Below are 17,586 nucleotides of genomic sequence, written 5' to 3'. Positions count from 1 at the left end.
GGATTAGCACTGAAATCGACCCTGCTGGGTCGAATTTGGGGTAGTGTGGATGCAATTCGATGGTATTAGCCTCCGGGAGCTATCCCACAGTGCACCATTGTGACCGCTCTGGACAGCGCTCTCAACTCAGATGCACTGGCCAGGTAGACAGGAAAAGCCCCGCAAACATTTGAATTTCATTTCCTGTTTGGCCACTGTGGTGAGCTGATCAGCAAAGGTGACCATGCAGAGCTCATCAGCACAGGTGACCATGGAGTCCCAGAATTGCAAAAGAGCTCCAGCATGGACTGAAAGGGAGGTACTGGATCTGATCGCTGTATGGGGAGATGAATCCATGCTATCAGAACTCTGTTCTAAAAGACAAAATGATTAAGCACAGCCAGACACCAGAACGGTTAGAAGAGCACAGCAGGGCGCACTGCACATCAGAGAAGCTTTGAAAACCAGTTTCATGACTGGCCAGGTTGCAGTGTGAAAGTTCTCTTTGTTTCTCCTTGATGAAAACCTGCACCTTTGGTTCACTCTACTTCCCTGTAAGCCAACCGCCCTCCCCTCCCCCCTTCGATCTCCACTTGCAGAGGCAATAAAGTCATTGTTTCAAATCCATGCATTCTTTATTAATTCATCACACAAATGGCATGCTAACTGCCAAGGTAGCCTGGGAGGGGTGGGAGATGAGGGAAGCACAGGGGTGGGGTAGTTGTAGGGGCACCCCCTAGAATGGCATGCAGCTCATCATAGAAACAGGAAATCTGGAGCTCTGACCCGGAGCAGCCGTTTGCCTCTTTGGTTCTTTGGTAGGCTTGCCTGATATTCCAGGCAGGACTGAATCTCCATTAGACAAAACTTGAAGAAGGGAATGACCTGGAGTCACTCCCATTTATGTCTAGGTGCCCCCGACCGACCTCACCGAGGCCTGCCAGGAGCACCCATGTCTGCCCAGGAGCCCCAACCAACCTCACCGAGGCCAGCCAGGAGGGACCAGGAGACAGCAGCAGATGGTACAATACGGCTGCTAACCATCTTTGCTAACTTACAATGGCAAGGAACTGCTGTTGTGTAGCACTGCAGTACCGCATCTGCCAGCAGCACCCAGGAAATGTATGGTGACGGTGAGCTGAGTGGGCTCCATGCTTGCCATGGTATGGCATCTGCTCAGGTAACCCAGGAAAAAAGGAGAGAAACAATTTTTTGCCGTTGCTTTCACGGGGCAGGAGGGGGCTGACAACATGTACCCAGAACCACCCGTGACAATGTTTTTGCCCCATCAGGCATTGGGAGCTCAACCCAGAATTCCAACGGGGGGCGGAGACTGCAGGAATTGTGGGTTAGCAACCCACAGTGCAATGCTCCAGAAGTTGACACTAGCCTTGGTATTGTGGATGCACTCCGCCAACTTAATGGTCTTAAGTGGGGACACACATAACTGACTGTATCAAATCGATTTCTAAAAAATTGACTTATATTAAATCGACCTAATTTTGTAGTGTAGACATACCCTTAGACAGACAAAGGAAGTATTGTTGTCCCAGTTTACCAGATGAGGTACTGAGGCCAAAGAGATTGAGCAATTTTCCCAAAGTCACACAGGAAGTCATCTGCAAAACCAAGAACCAAATCCAGGTCTTCTGAATCCCAGAGCAGGACCTTGATCATGAGATCATTCCTTCCTCTGAACTTAGGGTACTCTCTATGGACTTTACACCTCATGGGTTCATCCACAACAAAGACCACAAACACTGTTGAAGCAAATTCATGTAAAATGTCAGAAAATATACTGCTGTTTTCTCCTAGCTGTATTACTAGCTGCACCTCACATCTTTTTATTTGTAGGGGTTTAAAAGAGACTTTCTGGGTTGTGAAGTGAAATCAATTGGGAGTTGAATATATAGCCACAAACACAGAACACCTGCTACATGTAGTAAAAACGTAGTTGATAAAATTCAGTGCCATGGCATTTACAAGTACTCTTGCAATCTCTGATCCTGCAGGTCTTCCATCTTTCATCTGACACTGTCAGTGAGGAAATTCGTAACATTTGGCAGTCCACATGTGTTCGACATTGCCTATTTTCTAAGGCATGTATATATTTGTTTCCTTCGGTTTAGCTGAAACGCACTCCATCATACATATATCATTTCCGATAGTCATTTTAAAAATTATCTTCCATACTGTGTTGGAAATAACTGAAAGATAAACAAGAAGTGAGGGGTGGGGGTGAGATTCTGATTTTTTGATTTGCCATTTCAGAGATAAACTATAGGAACACTGAGTTTCTATAACAAAATTGTAAGTGTTGGTACTGTAGCTTTAATTGTTATGCTTTTACTTTCAAACAGAGGAGGGTGGGTGCAGCAAAGAAATATTTGTTAATGTACTGCAGAGTAAAACAATATCAAATCACTTTGCTAGCAGATTCAGTACTGTTTAGGGTCTTCTCTTGTACCCACTGAAGTCAATGGCAAAGTTCCAAGGATAATGCCTTTAATGAATATTCACTAGAGTATTTGTGAAAAGCAGTAGCACTGTTAACAAATACTTGTGTAAATATTTGCACTGTCTAAAGCACTTCACTCAACCAGCTCATTTTACAAACTAAAGAATGAGGCAACAGAAACTGATCTGATTATGGCTCCTCCACTTATTCACCCATCCTCTTGAACATCTGCACTGCACCATGCAATATTATTTTCCTGGATTATTGTTACCAAATTGCCTCTTTGTTTCAGAGCTTGATGTGATCCTGTACTGCAAAATATCATCTCACAGGAATAAAACAAGAGCGCAGAACCATCTTCACCTCTAATAATGGTGGCACTCCATTAAAGAGCCCATAGAATGTTGTAGTACTGCAAAGAATAGCAAACATTTCTAGTCCACAAGTGTATTGTAAAATACTTTTCAGCAGAAAGGTAGTTTAGCTAGTTGAAATAACAGATGGGATAAATAGGTCCCCTGAACACAGTTTTGCAAATATTATCCTTGCTCTGTTAAAGCTTCTGTTTTGCCATAACAAGTCACTGTCTGAATTAGCAATGGTTTTCTGAGTCCACAATACACGTGTTCCTTAAAATATTAGTAAGAGGAAATATGATTTTGAGGATAAAACACAGGAAAGGTTGTCAGGAGTAGAGCTGAGCAAATAGTTGAATTTTCAGTTTGATTTTTTTTTCTTCTCCCCCCTCCCCTTTTTTTTCCCCCCCACAGCAACATGGAAAACTGGAGCAAATTCATTTGGGCTTTTAAATGAAATGTTGATTCAAAACAAAATTTTAAAACAGTTCATTTTGACACGTTCAAAACAAACTATTTCAACATGACTGAAAAAGTTGTTTCCCATTTTTTTTTGCCAAAACTATTCACCAAATTTGACCAAATAGTTATGATGCCCTGAAAAATGCATTTTTTTGGTGAATGTACTATCCCCGACGTCCCCCCACAACCCTCCCCCCCCAAACCTCTCTCTAGTCAGGAGATATTGGCTTTAATCCCACTTTTGCCTCAGTTTCTTCATCCATGAGATGGGAATAATAATTGGAGCAGGACAACCCCCTCCCCCAATAATGGGGGGTGGGAATAATTTTTTTGTACAAAATTTTCAACAAAACCCCCAAAGCTTCACTTTTCTAAACGTTTGTCATGGGAAAATGAAATCATTTCTCAACAGCTCTAAAAATAACACCTTGCTACTTTCTTGGGACGTGTGAGGCTTACATCATCTGTGTTTGAATCATACTTTGAGATCTCTGAATATTTGGTGCTATAGACTTGCAAAGTCCTAAAAGAAGAGAGAGCCCCAAACTTGAGCCTCTAAACCAGACATATTCAAATTTCAGATTGTGCCCACCCCAAGTCTGTCTTGTAATAATAGATCACCCTACTCACACTAGCTCTTCCTCACAAACAGAGTTGGGGGCCTTGCTAATATAGGCAAGCCTCGGGTTAGCTCAGGTGGACCTACCAACATCATCTCCAGCAACTGCTGACCAAGGCTGGGGACTGACATCCATGCTTCTGCTCACCTTCCCTGCACCACAAGTGAACACTGGATTACGGTAGCATGCTGGACGGCGTGAAACACAAAGGAAAAAGGAGGACATCAAGGATTGAGAGTATATGTGATAGAGAGAATAAATAAGTGTCATGGAGAAAGTGAGGCGTAGGGAGGGAAGAAGCAAGGGGGAGAAGATCGGACCAATGGGAAAGGAGAGGAGGGAGAACGTAAGGAAAAAAGAGGACAAAAGTATTAGGAATATGAGCCAGACGCAAAGCCCACTGAAGTTAAAGGAATAACACCCATTGACTTCAAAAGACTTTGAATCAGGCCCCATCGGAGGAAGTAATGGACAGCCTTTTACCTCTATGCTTGGCCCTCCACAGCTGGCAAACCCCCTTGTGCATACCTCCCTAACCCCTATTAAATCCATCAACTATGAACCCTCCGGTCCCTGGTTTTCCACCTTGAAAATCTGGTCATTCTGTCAATAAAACCATTTTTATCTTGAAACAATAGTCTCCAACTATTAAATCATTTTAAACAGTTGCGGCAACCAGGGGCTACGACAGTGCAATGATAATAATCATTAATAATGCAAATTCAGGCAGAACACTCTTTCTGAGGTACCTTTCTTTTTTTGTTTGTGTTTGGTTTTGACTACAAATATATGCCAGACTCTTGTACTTGAAGCTTTTCAACAGGTTACGTTCCACTGATACCACTGCAAATCCAGAGGGTCTCCTTTGGATCACTGAAAAATGCCTGTCATTTTTATCAGGTTCAGTTTCAAACAATTACATCCCGCAGAAGCTCCTGTAGTCAAGCAAAGACCCGTTCTATACAGGGATGTGGGAAATCTACTACAATCTGCTCTTTCCAGTAAAACTAAGATTGTTCGCGGGTGACAATGGTGTAGCCCCACTCACTTAACAGTGCCTAATCAAAGACTTCACTAACATGGTATAGATCAGCCATGCTAAAAAAGGACTCTCATTAGGGCTGGCAGGAAAACAAGCTGTTTTGTGAACAATGTGAGATTTTGAATATTTTAGTTTCACATTATGATAAAGATTATACCTTTAGAAAGAGTGAGACTCTGGAATAGCCAAGAGCCCAGTGGTCAGAGCCCACACCCAGGATGAGGAAGCCCCAGGTTCAAATCCCTCTTTTGAATCAATCAGAGCCAGCTGAGTACCCTAACCACTGGGACATTGGCTATGCTGGGGTAGGCCCCTCTCTCTGGTTTTGGACAGAAATTTAATCCTGGACCTGACAAAACTTCCCAACAAAGTTTGCCTCAAAAAACCAATCCATTTCCACAAAAAGTTTCAGTTTGGACAAACTGATATTATCCAACAACAAAACATTGAAAAAATCCTGACCAGACCTAGTTCTCATATTATCTAGTCCATTCTGCTATCAGAGGATAGAATTTTCCTTCAGACCATTTTCCATTGATTTGATTTTACCTATTTCTGAAAGTCTTTCTGCCAAGAATCTGAGAATTTCCTGCTTCCAGATGGCTGGCAAGAACCACAAAAACAACATAACCCTTGTCATATTTTCATGCTACCAATTCCAGGAGCAATTCCTCCTGTGTATCAACACATCTTTGGTTATATTCCCAATGGGACAATAACATTATTGCCATTTATTAAATCGGATGATGTACACAGGGAAAAAATACAATTTCATAGCTTCTCAGTTCAAGAAATGTGATAAAGTCTTCAGTGATAATTAAGACAGAATCTAGTTCCTGATGGAGGAAAAAATTCCCCTGTCTGCCGCTTGTAGTTAAGGGTGATGTAGATTGTTCTACCAAGCTGCCCTTTAAAGTGCAGTACGCCACAGTTCTGAATACTGATATTCAACTGCATTTTTTAATAGTGTTCCATCTGGAACAATAAATTTATGTAGCCTCAAACATTAAACCTGCTTTAATCCTGCAGACTAAACAACAGGTGGTAGATTATTTTGAGAATTAGCAGCCAACTGCTAGAGCAATTCACAACCCAATTACTTTGGTTTGAGGTTTACATTTCACAACTGAACAGCCAGCCACGTTTCCCAACAGTAGAGAGGGGAGCCAGCCCTCCAGGAAGTGTGTCCCCATCTTTCTCATCATTCATGCACTAAGCCTGCTTTATAGCTGTCTCTTATTTAAAAGCAAAATATGGGATTCTAGAGTAATAGCACCAAATGGAGCATTATTGCTACTGCAGGGTATAGGAAGTGTTTTCTGAAAGCACTCACCATTGGTCTAACTTTCCTCCCATTGAGATCAAAGGTAGTTTACCACTAAACTTAAGGGGAACCGAAGTAGGCCAAAGTTCCTACTCTAGTATTTTGGGTCACTACCATATGTCAGATGTATATTATTAGAAGGGCTATTTCCACACAAATAGCCATGATAGGTGCTGCCATGGGAACAGGAGCATGTATGGTTTCTAGCCAGAGTAAAGAATACAATTTTCCACTATGGCTCCCAGCTCCAGAGGGAGATAGGAGAGTTTAGCTGAACAATGACTGTGGGCTGAGACAAGGGCATGATGAGTCAGGCTGTGTGTGACATCTGTGCACTCCTGAAAAGGCGAGGAATGGTTTAAGGGGCTATGAGGGGGGTTAACTAGAAGCAATGGGTTAAAATTACGGAAGGGAAAAATGTGTCTGAGTATCAAGAACAAAATTCCTAACTCTGAGACCTATCCTGCTGTGGAATCACCATCACTTTGAGCATTTAAAATTAATCTGGACAGTGCTCTAAAAATGCAGTGAAGGGAGTAAATTTGGCTGACATCAAAGGCCTTTCCCATCTTTTGCATTTGTGATTCTATGCTTCAGATTCAAGTCTCCAGGTTAACAGCCTGATGCAATATCACTAGGCTTCTAGGAGGCACCTTTTGGAAGGTGCCAATCTGTAACTGGCTAGGTCCCTGGGTCTCAAGTTTTTGACTGCTGCTACACTTCCATGAGGGGTAACCTTTAATCTAAAGGACAGGTAGGGTTAGCCTATCCTCAGATATCATCTGCCTTTAGAGTTCAGCACAAGATTCATGGATTTATTCTAAGTATATTTAGACTTAGATTTTTTTTTAAAAGCCAGAACTACATATCGAATGAACTAATTGAAAATCAGGGACTACGTACTTACCATTAATTAGCAACTGTTTAGTGTTTTCTTAGATGCTTGTCATGCGAGAGCTTGTTTAGCTTGTTGCCAAAGATACTTCTGCCATGAATATGTTGCATGTTTGTTTAGAAAAGCGAGGATCTGACGTACTGCACAGGAATGAGCAGGAAGATAATATGTCAGATATCATTTTCAGTGCAGTGCTAGGCTAGGGAAATGAGATACTCAGTTCAAGATGGGACAAGGATAATTTATTGCTAAGAGTATCATAGAATCATAGGGTTAGAAGGGACCACAAGGTTCATATAGTCTCACCTTTGCCAAGATGAAGGATTTGTTGAGTCTAAACTATCCCAGACAGGTAGCTCTGTCCAGCTTCCTTTTGAAAACCACCAGTGAAGGAGCTTCCACAACCCCCCCAGGCATCTGTTCTATTGTCCTACTGTTCTTACAGTGAGCAAGTTTTTCCTGAGATTTAATCTAAATCTGCTGTGCTGTAGTTTGAACCCATTGCCACTTGCCCTGCCCTCTGTGGCAGGAGAGAGCAAGTTTTCTCCATCTGTTTTATGGCAGCCTCTCAAATATTTGAAGACAGCTATCATATCCCCCCTTAATCTCCTCTTTTCCAAACTAAACATACCCCATTCCTTCAGCCTTTGCTCATATGGCTGCATTCCATCCCTTCGATCATCTTTGCCACTCGCCTCTGGATCCTTTCCAGTTTCTCTACAACCTCTCTATATGTGACCAAAACTGGACACACTACTCCAGCTGAGGCCTAACCACCACTGAGTGGAACAGTGCTATCACCCCCTATGATTTGCATGCTGTGCCTCTCTTAAAGCAAATTGAAATTGCATTCGCTTTTTTTTTTTTTGCAACAGCATCGAATTGCCGACACATGTTGAGGTTGTGACCCACCACAACTCCTATATTTGTATCAAATATGTATTCAGGTTTTTAACAGGTAGTCAGCCAGCCAGCTGCTAAGAGTCTGCATCCTCTCTTTCTCCAGACTGCTTAAGGTTTTGTTCATATCCTCATCCCCTCACATCTTGACTACTATAATCAACTCCTCTTTTGACTTGATTCCAGCCACACTACCCCTCTCAAATCCACTCAGCAAGCTTCTGCATAGGGCCATTGATTTGGCTCATTGATGTACCCACATCATCCTGTTCTTCACATCCATCCATTGGCTCTCCATCCTCTTCCATACCAACACATGCTCTTTGTGTTTGCCTTTATAGCCGTTTACCCTTTGCCAGATCTGCTAGTTGATCAAGCTATCCACCCACCTGTACTCTGCCTGTGGTGTCACCCATGATCACTTGTCTGTTTCCTTCTTCCTCACTTTCTCCCAGTTGGTCTCCCATACATAGGAAATACTTTAATATTCATAAAGCTGCATTTAAATCCCTGCCCAAACCTACTTCTGCCATGATGCCTACATATCACACCCACAATGCACTGCTTAGGCAAGTTATAGGCTGCAACTTCTGCTTTTTCTACTCAAATCTGATCATTTTGATCCTGCCCATTTCCTCTCTTTCCTCCTCCTATTTGTTGGTTGTGTCCTCCTGTTGCATCCTTTCTCTCATTTAGATTATAAGTTCTTCAGGGCAACGACTGGCTTCTCTGTTACATGTCTGTAATGTCTGATCTTTCATTGGCATTCCTAGGCAACGCCATAGCATAAATAATAATGTATTCATCAATTAGATTTGTGATTCTCACACTACATGTTGGCTACAACTCTCTACATTTTGTCATTAATTACGTAGTGGCATGGATGCGCACCAGGTAGGGGAATTTGCAGTCCCTGTTTTATTGGAATCAGTTGTTTCTTCTGGACAGGTATCTGTAACCAGAAATCCACCATCTTATTGGGCACTAACTGTCACTCATAGTGGCAGTCTCAGTACAGAGAACAAAGACTGAGCTGGCCTGGAGAATGCTCTAACCTTTGGCGTCATTCGTCATTCCTTACCCTCCTTCCTGGATTTTGCCTTATTGTTAAGAAAAAGAAGAAAAGGTAACCTCAGGCTCAGAGTCGGCAGAAACATAGTTTGTTCCTAGGACTCTGCAAGGCCCTTATTTCTCTCCCCCCAGTTCCCTCCTGCCTCTCCTCAGAGTGGCACACAAATTCTTGTCTAGCCTGGATTTGAGCTAATGAACCTCGTCCGATCTGGTTTCCAACATGAGTTAGCAAAGTAGTCTTGCTTCTCCCTGCAGAGAAAGCTAAACTTAAGGACAACATCAGGGTAATTTATTCTCTAGGCCAGTTCTGTCCTTGGCCTCTCTACTGAGACCTTCAAGGAGTTTGCCAGTTAGTAATGAAATGGCTGTGAATCACCACTAGATTACTCCAGTTTTATGCCACTAATTCCAGTGATGAATTAGTCCCATAGATTCTAAGCCCAGAAGGGACCATTGTGATCATCTCGTTTGACCTCCTGCATAACACAGGCCAAAGAATTTTACTCTGTTACCCCTGTAATGAATTCAAGGCTCAGGGTCACAACATAAAAGGAAAAGTGTTTTCTCCACTTCTATAGCCAATTCTCCTCAAATATCTCCCCTTAGAGGATGAGTCTGGGTTATTTGAAACATAACAACAGCAACAACAATTATTCAATGCCTTCTTTATAGAGCATGGACTTTGTCTGTGACTTTTCTAGACAACAGCGCTAGGTTTCTTTCCTTCATTTTTAATTTTAACCTTCGGTAGCAGCAAATGGCAACAACAGCATTAAAAGCAAACAAAAAAACCCACAGGAACAATTTTCAATTCATTTAAATGCCATCTCATTTGTTTTCCTTGGTTCTTGGCTACTCTATACCCAAAAATAATGGGCCTGTTGTTTAGGTAAACACAAGCTATTGGCTTTTTTTCTGAAGCAAAAAATTGCTTTCTTGCAGCCAGCGTTTCCACTATGTGGTCCCTTTTATTTATTTATTTATTTATTTGTAAAGAGAAAGAAGAAAAGGGTATTTATTTGAAAAGAAATTACCATAAAAAAAGCATCATAAAAAAGCATCATCTTCAAACGTGACAGAAAAGCAAACAGTGCAGCACCCAGACTTGTGTAGAAGTTGCATAGACCTCAGGTAATTTTCTCTACGGCATAAAATAAAACCACAGTTGCTAGACTGGGGAATACTGCAAACATTATATGCTTTATCCCAACAATGTATTCACTACTGGCCTGATCATCATGGATGGGGGGGTGGAGAGGGAAGGAGAAGTAACCTGGAGCCCTACCCGTTGTAGTTCACCTGTGCAGAGGAAAGATACACTATGACTGCCCCTGCTTGCTGAGCAAAGGAGGAGCAGTCAGTGGCTGGCACTGTTCAGAATTCCAAAGGGGGAGAAAGGGGCATGGCCTGTTCCCATCCTCATCTACACTGACTTGCAAAGGAGTTCCAAAGGTCACTGGAGAGTTGTCTGCCACCAGTGTGCCTGGGGACATTGCATCTGCTTCTGGACGCTGAAAGCACCATGCTTCCAGCCACCATGCTTGCTACAGCATGGGGGAGATTTTCAACAGCGTTCAAGGGGTTTAGGAGCAGAAGTTCCACTGGAGCTTTTGAAAATCTCCTATACCTTCTCCTGGGTACACATATACACACACGTCTCCAGATGAAGCTCTTGTTAATGGCCACAACTGTGCTCACAGCATCAAACATGGAATCTCTGACGTTTTCACTACACCTGATAGTAAATATTATTGCCTTTTCGGTGAAGGGTTTATATAGTATGTATTTATTCTTATTGCTTGCTTGGATAGACAATATTGGACTTGTAATTATCAGTTATTGGCACCCAGGGACATTTACCAAAGGAACCTTTGCATCAGAAACTACTTCAGAAACATGCCATGTTTGCAGCACAGCATACACCACCATTTTTCCAAATTAGAGAAATAAAATATTTATATTTGGTGACCTTGAAAAGAAATGCAGGCCACTAACTTGGGATGATTTTCCTCAATAAATATTAATGGAATACAGCTAGCAAGGGAGCAGGAAAGGAATGACTGAAATATCCATTATAAGTGTGGTGGCATTTATTATTTAAATGACCATTAGGAACACTTGTAGCCTTTTGAGCAACTCCAACAGCCGCACTAGACAGATGCTCCTGTTTGAAGCAGCTGAATGAGTCTCTTTGCTCAGTGAGGAGCCAATTAATTCATCGGTGTTTCTCAGCTGTAAAGAGGAGTGAATTAAAGGGAAAAAAAATGCAGTTATTAAGTGCTCAGTTCTGACTACGTCCAGGTCTATACTAAAAAGTTAAATCAACCCAGGTATGTTGCCCAGGAGTTTGAAAAATCCACACCCCCGAGCAATATAGTTAAGCCGACCTAAGTCCCCAGGTAGACAGCGGTAAGTCAACAGACAAATTCTTCTGTTGAGCTAGCTACTGCCTCTCAGGGAGGTTGATTTGCCTACGCCAACGGGAGAACCCCGCCCATCAGCCTAGGTAATGGTTACACTGAAGTGCTACAGTGGCTCAGATGCAGCGTTTCAAGTGTAGACGAGCCCTAAGGTGTGACTCCTTTCCTAGGTGCACAGGCTATGCACTTTGTTCTGGGCTTAGTGACTACAGAATACTTTCATATACCACCCCTGCTTGGAGCAGTCTTGCTGCTCCTAGAGCTGCACGAATACCTGAATCTTTGGTCACTCGCCATTGCAAAAGAAAAAAATCAGAGAACTGAAAAGGCAAAAACCAAGAAAATCAGGGTTAAATGAACTATTTTGGTTCATTTTTGAGCTTTATATTTTAAATATTTGTATTTAAATAAAATGGAAGTAAATTTGGAAGCAAAAACTTGCAACATTTCCTTTCAAAAATGTCAAATTTAAACATTTTGGTGTTCTATTTTGTTTTAAACCAGGAGAACTGGACAAATCCTGTACAAATTTGTGAAAGATTGTGGTTGAACTAAATCTGCATTTTTTGGGAAAAAAGTTTAGGCCAAAAAAATACACCCAGCTCTAGTTTCTGCTTGCAATCATCCCCACCCATGAGCGAAGCAAATGGTCAGAGGATCCACGTAGTGGCTGATCAGTTGCCCACACTCCCATCCTGCCTCGCATTCCCATTTTGCCCAGAGCTAGGGTCTGCTGTGTGCTGGAGGAACACAATTCCTGCGTGAGCTCCCAGAATCCAGTCCAGTCCTGCTGCACATGGGCCCTCCATACTTTTGGAGGCTGCGGCAGGATTTGACCACCAGGGGAGCTGTTAGTGTTCAGCACCTCTGACAAAACAGGCCACTTACTTACACTAAATATTGATTTAGAATAATAATGTTAGCCACTCCAGTTTTAAAATCTCATGCCAGATCCTCAGCTGCTGTTCATTGCACAAATCCCTTGAAGTCAATGGATCACCACTAATTTACACCAGCTGATGATACTACTCTTTGACTTCAGCGGACACACAGTTCATTACATTTCAAATGAACAGCTATTCATGGCCTGATCCTTCTACCATTGACTTCAATGGCCGTACAACTGGCCCTAGAGTACCATGGAAGAATGTCAAGATAACCTAAAGATTCCAGATGAGCAAATTATATCAATAATTGATCTTGAACCTGCTCCACCATAGACTTCCTGTGTGTCCTTGGGCAAGTGGCCTAGTCTCTTTGTGCTTTTGGAAGCCATGGATAATAGTCTTGCCCAATCTCAGAGGAGTATTGGGATGGCCATGTAAGTACCATCTATAGATATGTGAAAGTAGAATGACTTAGATTGTAAAAGTAAAATGGATTAAAGAAATAGTGTATGTTCCTTTAAGCAGGGATGAGGACTGTTGAAATAAAGTTGTTAGGAAGAGAAACATTAAGGTATGGAACAATGGGTCCAGTTAAGCTAATGGTGGGACATTAGCAGGAGATCGGTAAGAGTTAATAAGGAAATAAGATGGCTGTGTCTAGCCCCAGGTAAACGTATCAGTTCTGTTCCCTTTGTTATCTTGTTAAGTTCACGCCCTTTTTATCTGTATAAATAAAGTAGCTTAAGCCTCGCATGGGACTCACACACTATCTGGGTGTATTGGCAGAGCACTTTGCTAATAAAACAGAGTGGTCTGACAAATTCAATATCTTCATTAACGATCTGGAGGATGGTGTGGACTGCACCCTTAGCAAGTTTGCAGATGACACTAAACTGGGAGGAGTGGTTGATATGCTGGAGGGTAGGGATAGGATACAGAGGGACCTAGACACATTAGAGGATTGGGCCAAAAGAAATATGATGAGGTTCAACAAGGACAAGTGCAGAGTCCTGCCCTTAGGACGGAAGAATCCCATGCACTGCTACAGACTAGGGACCGAATGGCTGGGCAGCAGTTCTGCAGAAAAGGACCTAGGGGTTACGGTGGACGAAAAGCTGAATATGAGTCAACAGTGTGCCCTTGTTCCCAAGAAGGCTAATGGCATTTTGGGTTGTATAAGTAGGGGCATTTCCAGCAGATCGAGGGATGTGATCATTCCCCTCTATTCAGCACTGGTGAGGCCTCATTTGGAGTACTGTGTCCAGTTTTGGGCCCCACACTACAAGAAGGATGTGGATAAATTGGAGAGAGTCCACCGGAGGGCAACAAAAATGATTAGGGGACTGGAGCACATGACTTATGAGGAGAGGCTGAGGGAACTGGGATTGTTTAGTCTGCAGAAGAGAAGAATGAGGGGGGATTTGATAGCTGCTTTCAACTACCTGAAAGGGGGTTCCAAAGAGGATGGATCTAGACTGTTCTCAGTGGTAGAAGATGATAGAACAAGGAGTAATGGTCTCAAGTTGCAGAGGGGGAGGTTTAGGCTGGATATTAGGAAAAACTTTTTCACTAGTAGGGTGGTGAAGAACTGGAATGGGTTACCTAGGGAGGTAGTGGAATCTCCTTCCTTAGAGGTTTTTAAGGTCAGGCTTGACAAAGCCCTGGCTGGGATGAATTAGTTGGGTTTGGTCCTGCTTTGAGCAGGGGGTTGGACTAGATGACCTCCTGAGGTCCCTTCCAACCCTGTTATTCTATGATTCTATGATTCTATGAAATTGAGAGTCCTGAGTCTGACTTTGACAGATAGAATAACATGTCAATTAACAATGACTTAAACAGGCCTTGAAATTACACACACGTTTTATCCTCTCCTTTGTGCATTAGTCTTTTTTTTTTAATTATGGGATATTTGTGGCAACAAAATTCTGATCCTGTTTCCAATGAAATTCTGATTATTATCAAAAGGTGATAGTACTAGAGATGAAAAGTGGAACAAAATAAATTATGTCAAATGTTGTGCTTACTGGCACACAGGACAAATGGGGGGAAAAAGCAGTGCACTCTATTGATATAATTAGTATTGCTCTCATCTCACAAAATAGTTTCCAAAATGAGAAATTGCCATTTTACATAGAAGTTTTTCAAATTGGGGGAAAACAAAGGAAACAATGTAAGCTTCTTTGTATCTATGGAGTTAGAAAACCCTGGGCTTAAAGCCACTTGCTGCTGATAAATCTTCATGAGAGTTAACAACAACCCTTTAAGATAAACACAAAAGAGGCACATTTCTCATCTCTCAGTGTTGCATCTTCTTAGATGTGCATCTTGATTTGTGGGATTGTAAATAAATGGGATTTATTCATAAGTGGAGGGTTTGTAGAAATATAAAAAGAAAAAAAAGTAAAGGTTCTGAAATGACAAACTTGGTTTGAAGCTGTCCAGATCATTCCCAGAAAGTGAGCAGCAAAGCTAAATGGAACAGCTACAGCCCAGAGGATTCAGGGGGCCTGGGATCTTCAGCGGTGGGGGGCCCCCGCTTCGGCGGTAATTCGGTGGTGGGGGGGTCCTTCCGCTCCGGGACCCACCACCGAAGTGCCCCGAAGACCCGCGGGCCCCCCGCCGCCAAATTGCCACCGAAGACCCAGCACTTTGGCGGCGGGTTCCGCTTGGGCGGTAATGCTTTTGATCTAGACACCATGGCAAAATGAGCACAGACACATACATGGAACTAAGCGGCAGGCCACAACGTTTATTAAACTTTAACACAAGGGAGGGTCGCTATCTGTCCAAAACCCATACTCTCCTATACCAAACACCACCCCCTAAAAAGCCCTGTGGCAATGAGTGAGAAAGACCAGATCTGGTGCCTTAGGTTCATGGTGCTTACACTATGGATTTGAAAATAGCAGTGTAGACGGTCTCGCTTGGGCTGAAACCTGAGTTCTGAATCTGGCGAAGAGGGAGAGTCTCAGAGCCCAGGCTCCAGACTGAATCCATCTGCCCTGCTACACTGTTCAGAGTCTGTGCTCAGGCTTGCTGATAATGGTTTTTTTTCCCACTCCAGTGTAGATGTACCCTCTGTGCCTCATTTGCCCATAAACAATGGGGATGCTAGCATTTCCCTACCTCACAAGGGAGCTGAGAGCAAATACGTTAAAGATTGCAGGATGCTCAAATACTATGGGGAGAGGAGTCATATAAAAAGACCGTTAGAGCTGGTTGGAAAATTTTAGCTGAAACAGTTTTCTGTTGGAAAATGCTGTTTGGAGGAAAACAAAATTTTCATAAAATTGTATTGATTTGGGATGAAATTTCATTTTAAAAAATTGGGGGGAAAGGTGTTGAAAATGTCTTTTTTTTACAATTTTGGAATGAAAACTTGTAGTTTTTTTGTTTGGAAATGACTTTTCATTTAAAAATTTACTTTATTGGATATAAAATAAATAAATAATGGTCAGAACCAAAATAAAACACGTTTGAGATATCCAAATGGAATGTTTCAATTGACCTGAAGCTTTTTTTAACATTGTTTTTTTCATTTTGTGAAAAAATGACAACGTTTTGAAGTTTGCCCTGATTTGGTACAAAAACAATTCAAAATATTTTTTTTCCACAGGATGGAAAAATCTCTTCTCTGAGTAGTTCTACCTACAATAGACAGACCCGTTCTGCATCTACATCAAAGGGCTACCCAGGCAAAATGGTCATAGACCTGGCAGTGTTTCAAAAATGTAAAATATTCTGGGGTGGCTAATCTTGTAAAGCGTCTTAGTTATTTTCTTTTGTTGTTTGTTTGTTTATATTATATAATTTAATATACATTACCAAAAGCAGTGATAATTTCCTACAATAATACAAGAGGAAAATGGATGTGATACCACAAATATACCTCACACCAAAGGATATTTTAAGGACTTATACTACACTGGGTATTTAAAGTGTCATTGGGAGGAAGAGAATTCTTAGTTACTACTCCATTTAGCCAGCCATGTAGCAGGATGGCCACTTCTATGTACGCATAAAGCATCCAGAGCCTATGAGTGAGATGTCACTTTAGGGTTCAATTTACACAAATGCCTAAGGAAGTTAGGTTAACATCTGCTTCTGATTTCCCATGTGCTCCTAAATCACTCGGGAGCACATTTCACTCATTTTGAAAATCCCACCTTTTGCCATTAATATCAAACAGGTAGCAGGAGTACCAGGGATCCCCAAAAGCATAATTATGAATTCACAACAATGTAGCACAATGGAAAAGGCAGCTTTCTTCCCGCAGCTATACCCTCCAATACCTGGTATGTATATAAAGGGTAAAGAAGTTCAAAGTACTCCCCAGTCCAAAATATCAAATATGCATAGAATTTGCTGCACGTCTCTGTTAGCAACAACTGTTAGCTCTCTAAAATCCACACACAACTTACAACTTTCGTATTTCTTTAGGACTAAAATAACTGAGGATGCCCACAGATTCTGGAAGGACCAGCTTGCCACGCCCTGACTGTGGACAAGAAGCTGGATATGAGTCAGAAGTGTGGCCTTGTTGCCAAGAAGGCTAATGGCATTTTGGGTTGTATAAGTAGGGGCATTGCCAGCAGATCAAGGGATGTGATCATTCCCCTCTACTCAGCACTGGTGAGGCCTCATCTGGAGTACTGTGTCCAGTTTTGGGCCCCACACTACAAGAAGGATGTGGAAAAATTGGAAAGAGTCCAGTGGAGGGCAACAAAAATGATTAGGGGGCTGGAGCACATGACTTATGAGGAGAGGGTGAGGGAACTGGGATTGTTTAGTCTGCAGAAGAGAAGAATGAGGGGGGATTTGATAGCTGCTTTCAACTACCTGAAAGGGGGTTCCAAAGAGGATGGATCTAGACTGTTCTCAGTGGTAGCAGATGACAGAACAAGGAGTAATGGTCTCAAGTTGCAGTGGGGGAGGTTTAGGTTGGATATTAGGAAACACTTTTTCACTAGGAGGGTGGTGAAGCACTGGAATGGGTTACCTAGAGAGGTGGTGGAATCTCCTTCCTTAGAGGTTTTTAAGGTCAGGCTTGACAAAGCCCTGGCTGGGATGATTTAGTTGGGAAATGGTCCTGCTTTGAGCACGGGGTTGGACTAGATGACCTCCTGAGGTCCCTTCCAACCCTGATATTCTATGATTCTATGATTCTATGAC

The 17,586-nt window shown here is 42.3% G+C and overlaps 1 long non-coding RNA gene across 1 annotated transcript; it reads right to left on the bottom strand.

Moving 5' to 3' along the window:
* Nucleotides 1–1,795: 1,795 nt before the first annotated feature.
* LOC123370850 lies at nucleotides 1,796–7,277 on the bottom strand. The gene is made up of 2 exons (XR_006579593.1): nucleotides 7,149–7,277; nucleotides 1,796–2,186 (listed from the first exon to the last, which is right to left on the bottom strand). It is a non-coding gene; the product is annotated as an uncharacterized LOC123370850 (long non-coding RNA).
* Nucleotides 7,278–17,586: the final 10,309 nt, after the last annotated feature.

The sequence above is a fragment of the Mauremys mutica genome, chromosome 5 (assembly GCF_020497125.1).
Source record: "Mauremys mutica isolate MM-2020 ecotype Southern chromosome 5, ASM2049712v1, whole genome shotgun sequence".
In the NCBI taxonomy this organism is placed as follows: domain Eukaryota; kingdom Metazoa; phylum Chordata; order Testudines; family Geoemydidae; genus Mauremys; species Mauremys mutica.
Note: the sequence above shows the minus strand (reverse complement) of the source record. Positions and strands in the feature narration are given on the sequence as shown.